The sequence below is a fragment of the Paramisgurnus dabryanus genome, chromosome 23, assembly GCF_030506205.2.
Source record: "Paramisgurnus dabryanus chromosome 23, PD_genome_1.1, whole genome shotgun sequence".
Taxonomy (NCBI): Eukaryota; Metazoa; Chordata; class Actinopteri; order Cypriniformes; family Cobitidae; genus Paramisgurnus; species Paramisgurnus dabryanus.
This window is the reverse complement of record NC_133359.1, coordinates 24,294,574-24,303,084: the sequence shown is the minus strand read 5'-3', so window position 1 is coordinate 24,303,084 and position 8,511 is coordinate 24,294,574.

Sequence of the window (8,511 nt, the reverse complement as noted above, 5' to 3'; positions counted from 1 at the left end):
CAAACATTTCCATGCTTTTGTGTGTTCATGCAAGTAATATTTGAGCACACAGACATTATATTCTGGCCTCATTAACGGGCAAAGATAGCAGCAATAGACAAATCTAAACACTTAAAAACCACACACACACAAAGACAATGTCTATTATGTTTCACGTCAGTTGCATGTCTGTCTTTGAGATCTCTAACAGATAAACTTCCTTTTTCCTGCGGGATTGTGGGATGACACAGGCAGCCAATTTCCAGCCCTTGATTTGATTGATAAATCCTCGGTGACAAGGCTGAATAAAAGACCCCTATTTGCTTTGATACATATAAATAGGAAATTAAGCAGCAGTATTGTCAGGGTTAATTAGTCCAGAGTGAAAAGATGTCGGATGTTTGACATACTGGAATTCCCCCACACACACACACTTGGGAGCAGTTAGTTACCAACGGGCTCATCAGTCTCTTCTGCCGTTGTCTTGAATAGATTCATTCTCATCACATGTTTAAGTTGACACAAAATTTTCCCGAAATGACAATAACAATGTGTATATATGTTGGATAATTTAGGTATAATGTATTATTTTGTTTGATATCCTATACCAGGTTAATTTAAAAAGACAACTACAAAGTCATTCATTGGTTCAGAAGGGTAAACATTGAGCCTTTGTGGCACTCTGAAGAACATAAAGGTCTTCCTGTAGCTGATAATTTTATTACTTAAAGCAACACTTTGTAGTTTTTCGACCTTAAAATAATGTCTCTAAAATTATTTCAGTGGTAAAAACAACTCTTAACTGGATACATACTGTTGTTGCAACCTGAGCAGCCTCCTAGCGGCTACAACCACACTCTGTAAGTTGCGTGGTCGGGTAGGAGCCAAGGGGCAACCTTCCGGTCTCTGTCATGAAGCCAACACGGAAGTGAATTTAATTGCAATTCATCAACTGGCTGCTAGAGACTCCAAAAGGAAGTCAAATCCCATAGCCCCCATGTTAAAATGCCCCACTTAACAGCAGAAATAAATATGTTTACAGCCTGGTACAAAAAGTGGTTTTGGTCTATATAGCTAAATTTGCACTTCATGTCAATTGTAAGTCGGGTGATTTTTTTTAACTCATACCTTTAAATTATAATAAGACTTAAAGTTCTGCATAATTAACTGTTTCCCGCCATATGACGAGTTATCTCGTCAATTTAGAGCAAAATTTGTATGAATAAAAGGTTTTATGTATTTTTTATGTTAATCTGCAATACCGCGATTATCCATTTACCCAATTTATAAAAAAACTGAAGCCAAAACGTTATTTATTAATTTTGATAATCGTTCTGAATCTGATCGCTAACAAAATTCCTTCACAAAAAATTCAATTATTTCATATTTTTGCTAAATAAAATATAGAAGTTAAAGAAAAATACCCATATTTAAGAGTTTATGAACAGATAAATAAATAGGATGAAAAGTTTTTTCACCGTTTTGTTGTTTGTCTGAAAGCAGAGGGTCTGTTCTTTCATTTGATATATTTGTATGTTTATATATTTTTAGAAGAACATTTTCCTGGAAGCCATTTTGTGAAACTTTTGTGAAAATCACAAAAACTGCTGGCGGGCCACTTTTCAAAAAATGGCTGGCGGGGACTGAGTTAAAGAAAGAGTCAATTTTCTTAAAAGAAAAATCCAGATAATTTACTCACCACCATGTCATCCAAAATGTTGATGTCTTTCTTTGTTCAGTCGAGAAGAAAATATGTTTTTTGAGGAAAACATTGCAGGATTTTTCTAATTTTAATGGACTTTAATAGAGCCCAGCATTTAATATTTAACTCAACACTTAACAGTTTTTTTCAACAGAGTTTCAAAGGTCTATAAACGATCCCAAACAAGGCATAAGGGTCTTATCTAGCAAAACGATTGCCATTTTTGACAATAAAAATAAAAAATATGTACTTGTAAAGCACAACTTCTCGTCTAGATCCGGTCCAGCGCGACCTAACGTAAATGCGTAGTGACGAAGGGAGGTCACGTGTTACATATGAAACGCACATTTGTGGACCATTGTAAACAATAAACTTACACAAAGACATTAATTAGTATCATTCCACATACAACAACTTCAGAACGGTCCCTTTCTCAACACTTGTAAACACTGGGGCGTAGTTTCGCGTAGGCATGGGCCGGTTACCGGTTTCAAGGTATACCGAGGTTTAAAACAGTCAAGGTTTCAAAACCACTAAAATGTTCTGTGATACCGTCTCCAAGGTATGAGCTGTGCTTATACAAAATTCATTAAATCATGAAGTCATGTGATTGATTTGATGTTTACATTTAATATATATTACGAAAATATTATATACGTTTTGAAAGCATATTATAATTTAAAGGCTTTATTGTACCTGGCATTTGAAAATAACACATTTTAGTGTTGCAATTGCAATACCGCAACACCGTGAAACCGTGGTATTTTTGCTAAAGGTTATCATACCGCCAGAATCTTATACCGGCCCATGCCTAGTTTCGTGTTCGTCCTCTGACCTCTTGACGTCATGATGTATTGCGTGGGGTCACGCTGGCACATCACAAGACCGGACATAGACGAGAAGTTGTGGTTTAAAAGTGCATATTTTTTTATTTTTCGTGTCAAAAATGACAATCGTTTCGCTAGATAAGACCCTTTATGCCTCGTTTGGGATTATTCATAGTCCTTTTAAACTCTGTTGAAAAAAACTGTTAAGTTTTGAGTTAAGTATTAAATGTTGGGCTCTATTAAAGTTTAAAGAAAAAAACATAATTTCTTCTCGACTGAACAAAGAAAGACATCAACATTTTGGATGACATGGTGGTGAGTAAATTATCTGGATTTTTCTTTTAAGAAAATTGACTCTTCCTTTAAGTGCATGGTCACTTAAAGGGATAGTTCAACCAAAAATGAAAATTCTGCCATTATTTACTCACTCTCAAGTTGTTACAAACCCGCATAAATTTCTTTGTTCTAATGAACACAAAGGAAGATATTTTGAGAAATGTTTGTAACGAAAGGTTTGGTCACAAACATTTCTCAAAATATCTTCCTTTGTGTTCATCAGAACAAAGAAATGTATGCGGGTTTGGAACAACTGAGTAAATAATGACAGAATTTTCATTTTAAGTGACAAGTGAATTGCTGCTGCTGTCACTCCGGTCGAGCTAGGTGTGCGTGGTTTTAGCAGGTCAGGTCCACCCACGTCCTGCCTCTTTGCCAATTTTTGGTTATCCATGAGCTGCCAAGAAAGATGGCGACGACAGGCTCCACCTACTTTGGGCTTTAAAATGCTCTTCACAAACCTACAGGTGACATCACGGACTTTAATATTTTTTTACAGTCTATGGTAGGAGTACAGAGACTTACTGTGGGTCACACCAGATGCGAGTTCAATGATTTGGGCGAGTAGATTACATACAAAGTCAATGCAGAGATATGATCAGACGCGTCCTTGCGTGGGGCGATGCGAATGACACGATATGGCCGAATCGTTTGCCGCGAAAAAATGCGCTATTCGCCTCAAACTCGTGAATAATTTGCATGACACAAAGTTAAATCCCGCGAGTTATCTAGAGCGAGTAACACGATGCCCGCATTTTGTGTGTACGTAGCATTACAGCTTCACAAGCTACCTTACCTTTTCGGTTGACATGGTTTCCAAATTACCTTCTGCATTTACTGGTTCTGTCAACAAATTATTGTGTATTGCCTTGTCCATGGCGAGGCTATACAACAACAGTATTTACAACACTGATAACAGACAAGGGCGCTTTTCAACCACACGGGGAGCCGTGAGCCAGTATTACGTAGTGGCATTTAAAAACGTTTTCAAAAAAATGTTAAAACTCAATGGTGTTTGAGCATCCTTATGGCATATATAAAAGCTTTTCCTGTGACAGGAAATACTGCTTGAATGTAATTCTCTCATTTAGTATACGTGGATCTATGATTATGCAAATTATCCCCGCCTGCATCCTTCATACAATTAAATAGATTTTAATTCCTCAAATTAAAAACTCAAATATTATGAATAAAATACTGTGTGGAATGATGAATTTGCACATGGTTTGTCTAAAAGCATAAAAACACCACATAGATGCATAAACAACAATAAAAACTTGATTTTCACCACAGTGTGACTTTAAATATTAGCTCGTTCCTAACATAAAGCTATCAAATGGCTTCAGAGAAACGTACAACTCATTTGGACCGCTTTTATGATACTATTAATGGTGCTTTTTATTTTTAGCTTGACATCCCCAGTCCCCATTCACTTTCATTATATGTAATAGAGCAGCCAGGATATTGTTCTTCATTCATAATTTCCTTTCGAATCCACAGTAAGAAAGGAATACATAGAGGTTTAAAATGACTTGAGGGTAAATGATCACAAAATATTCATCTTTGGATGAACTATTCCTTTAAGCGCCTGACCAGGAAGCCCATTAAACACGCTGTTATAAGTTACATGGCAATGTAGGACAGCGAGTGCCGAATCACCCAATCTTACTCTGGCGCTCAAATGATTTGCTTGACATTGAACCCACATTTGTTACCAACATGTGAGCAGACGGTGAGAGGACTCGAGGCAGAGCCGTAAGTCATTACCCGCTGGAAATAGCTCTGTTGAAAAGATAAGCGAAACAATGAGTTCCCATCCCAGGATAAATCTCAGGACTTGCCATGTTATTTTCACCCTCTTATATATGGTTCCTGTTATTGAATTTAGTCCTGGATAAATAGAGCTGGATGGTCACCGCTGTTCACACAGAGTCTGTCACATTCTTACACGGTAAACTCTCATCTGATAACATCGAGATGTGTGTGTGTGTGTGTGTGTGAGAGAGAGAGAAGGAGAGAGAGAGAGAGCGCCCTTAACACTACCCCAGTGACTGACGTCTTTGGTATCAGTGTCGCTTATTAGGAAAGTTTCATCAATTGGCATTTTAGTTATCAGTATTTTTAGCCACTGCTCATACTTAACCCCTTAACATGAATATTAAAACTTCAGGGTATAACTCATTCTGCACTGTTTGTGCTGTGTGTATGAATGATATCTCGAATGTGGCCTGTTGAGATGAAGTGTGCGGTGTTACCTGATTAGCCTTACAAATGAGTTAAAATGGCACAAATCCCAAAGCCAAGTCTAGAGATCAGTAGTGCATCAAGGCCTTAAGCATGCTAGCTAACCACTCAAACCACCAACACCACCCTAGCAACTTCATTAAAACACACACTGAGTTTGGCATGGATGAACAGCACTTACAAGTTTAGAAAAGGTAAAAATTAAGCTTTATCAGTTATGTTTCAAATAAAATGTGTCACCCTAGGTAGGCCGAATTTTTTTTTTACTGGGGCTCATGGTTATTCCTTGTTTTTTTATTTTTCTTTCTTTCTTTCTTTTTTATTTCTTTCTCAAAAACATTGCAGTAACAATTTAAGTGATAATATCATGTTTTTAAATATTTTATTAATTACTTCAATTTTACAAACAATCAAGGCATTTGATTACAACCATGCATACACTCACCTAAAGGATTATTAGGAACACCTGTTCAATTTCTCATTAATGCAATTATCTAATCAACCAATCACATGGCAGTTGCTTCAATGCATTTAGGGGTGTGGTCCTGGTCAAGACAATCTCCTGAACTCCAAACTGAATGTCAGAATGGGAAAGAAAGGTGATTAAGCAATTTTGAGCGTGGCATGGTTGTTGGTGCCAGACGGGCCGGTCTGAGTTTTTCACAATCTTCTCAGTTTCTGGGATTTTCACGCACAACCGTTTCTAGGGTTTACAAAGAATGGTGTGAAAAGGGAAAAACATCCAGTATGCTGCAGTCCTGTGGGAGAAGAATGGGCCGACTGATTCAAGCTGATAGAAGAGCAACTTTGACTAAAATAACCACTCGTTACAACCGAGGTATGCAGCAAAGCATTTGTGAAGCCACAACATGCAAAACCTTGAGGCGGATGGGCTACATCAGCAGAAGACCCCAACAGGTACCACTCACCTACACTACAAAAAGGAAAAAGAGGCTACAATTTGCACGAGCTCACCAAAATTGGACAGTTGAAGACTGGAAAAATGTTGCCTGGTCTGATGAGTCTCGATTTCTGTTGAGACATTCAGATGGTAGAGTCAGAATTTGGCATAAACAGAATGAGAACATGGATCCATCATGCCTTGTTACCACTGTGCGGTGGTGGTGTAATGGTGTGGGGTTGTTTTCTTGGCACACTTTAGGCCCCTTAGTGCCAATTGTGCATCGTTTAAATGCCACGGCCTACCTGAGCATTGTTTCTGACCATGTCCATCCCGTTATGACCACCATGTACCCATCCTTTGATGGCTACTTCCAGCAGGATAATGCACCATGTCACAAAGCTTGATTCATTTCAAATTGGTTTTATTGAACATGACAATGAGTTCACTGTACTAAAATGGCCCCCACAGTCACCAGATCTCAACCCAATAGAGCATATTTGGGATGTGGTGGAACGGGAGCTTCGTGTCCTGGATGTGCATCCCACAAATCTTCATCAACTGCAAGATGCTATCCTATCAATATGGCCCAACATTTCTAAAGAATGCTTTCAGTCAATGCCACGTAGAATTAAGGCAGTTCTGAAGGCGAAAGGGGGTCAAACACAGTAATAGTATGGTGTTCCTAATAATCCTTTAGGTGAGTGTATATAAGTAATAATCTGCCTATGGTTGAGTAAACAAGTGATTTCCAAAATTCAAAATAAGAGCACAAACTCTTACATTATAAGCGATGCTTACTCAAATTAGGTTGGATTTATCGAAAAGTAAAATCAATTTAAGGGCTTTTTTATTTTTGACCAATTTTGTATACAAGTTTAACCTCATTTGACCACTGATTAAAGTTGGGCTTTGACTTATACCATCTACATTTATGAATAAAAATCTTTGCAAAACAGATCAAGAGGTGACGACCAACTGCATACCCTTGTTTTCCAACAAGATACCATGTTTGATTAGCTGTATTGTAAGGGGTAGGAGTATAACCTCTTTGACCTGTAACCAACTCTGAATCAACCAATATCTCTCCAAAAGGGCTGTATCATTTCACAAAGAAAAAAACGTGATCTAAATTTTTAATATTTGTCTCACAGAAGACACAGTTATTCACAACAAAATTAAATCTTAATCTTAGAAATTCATTTGTTGGATAAATTTCATTTAAAATGTGACATTTTTAGCCTTTGGCGGAAGAGGTAAAAGCCAATACAATTTCCTAATTTGTTTAATTTCTAAAAAATCAAAATCTTTCAAAACATAATTCCTTTTAATAGGGGTTGGGACATTTCTCATAAATCTATTTGTACATTTTATCACATAAATGTTTTGATGTCAAACTATCTTCTTTAACCATTAAGCAACTGGTATGGCTCTTACCATTCTATTGTAAAAAAATGTACTGTTCATTGACATTTACAAAACTCTTCATGCAACAGTAAGTTTCCATTGTCGTCCAAAAATGCCCAGATTCCATTTTCTTTCCAATTCTCTAAATAAACAGACATTTTACCCATCTTTATATGTCTATTGTTCCAAACTGGGGTATTATAAGCCATGAAGAAGTACTTGCTGATGAAAGTCCAAAAGTTTTACTGGCAGGGAGGATCACTAAAATCACAACATAAAAGATAACTTATTACCCCTAATTATTTAAAAAAAAAATGCGTTGGGGACAACCATTATACCAAAATGAGCCGCTATTCAGGATAAATGATTTGAACCATTTCAACTTCAAAACACCATTCATAATATCAAACTCAATAGTGTTCACACCCCGTCTTCATGCTTTTCAATTATACCTTCTTTTCTAATAGTTTACTTACTATTAAAAAATTATTATCATATGTATAAGGTAAGGTTAATTCTCCAAAGTACATAAAGAATGGCAATACTATATGTATTACAATGGAACATGTCCAAAAACAATATATATTTCGCGTAAATATCTTTGTTCTTTCGGACTCTTTGGGAGACTTTGAACCAAACATTACGGCTTTAACGAAATAAAATGTATTTTCTCTCCTTCGCTGTCTGCATTCAGGAGCCAGGGGGCGAAAACAGACACACGTTTCCTGTCAAAACTTCTAGTGATCAGTGTGTTTGATTAAAAAGAAATCCATTAAGTGTATGCTAATGTATGTATAAGGGTAGAATTGATTTGGGAGTGGAGGTGATGTGATGTAAATGGGAAAGGAGGGGGACATGTGACCTATTGAAAAGATACTCGATCCTGTGTCACTTTACGACCAGACCTCATCACTTAGAGCCGTGTGATAACCTCATAGAACCATCTATTTAATTTACAGTCATCTGCAGACATGCTCAGGCCCACAGGCAGCCCTATCTGCACACCAAGATATATGCGAAATCTGGCATAGCAGTAATTATAAATAGTTATCATTTTTAACTTTAAATGTATGCTTAACTTCAAAAAATATGATTTATCTAAATCAATTATTGTT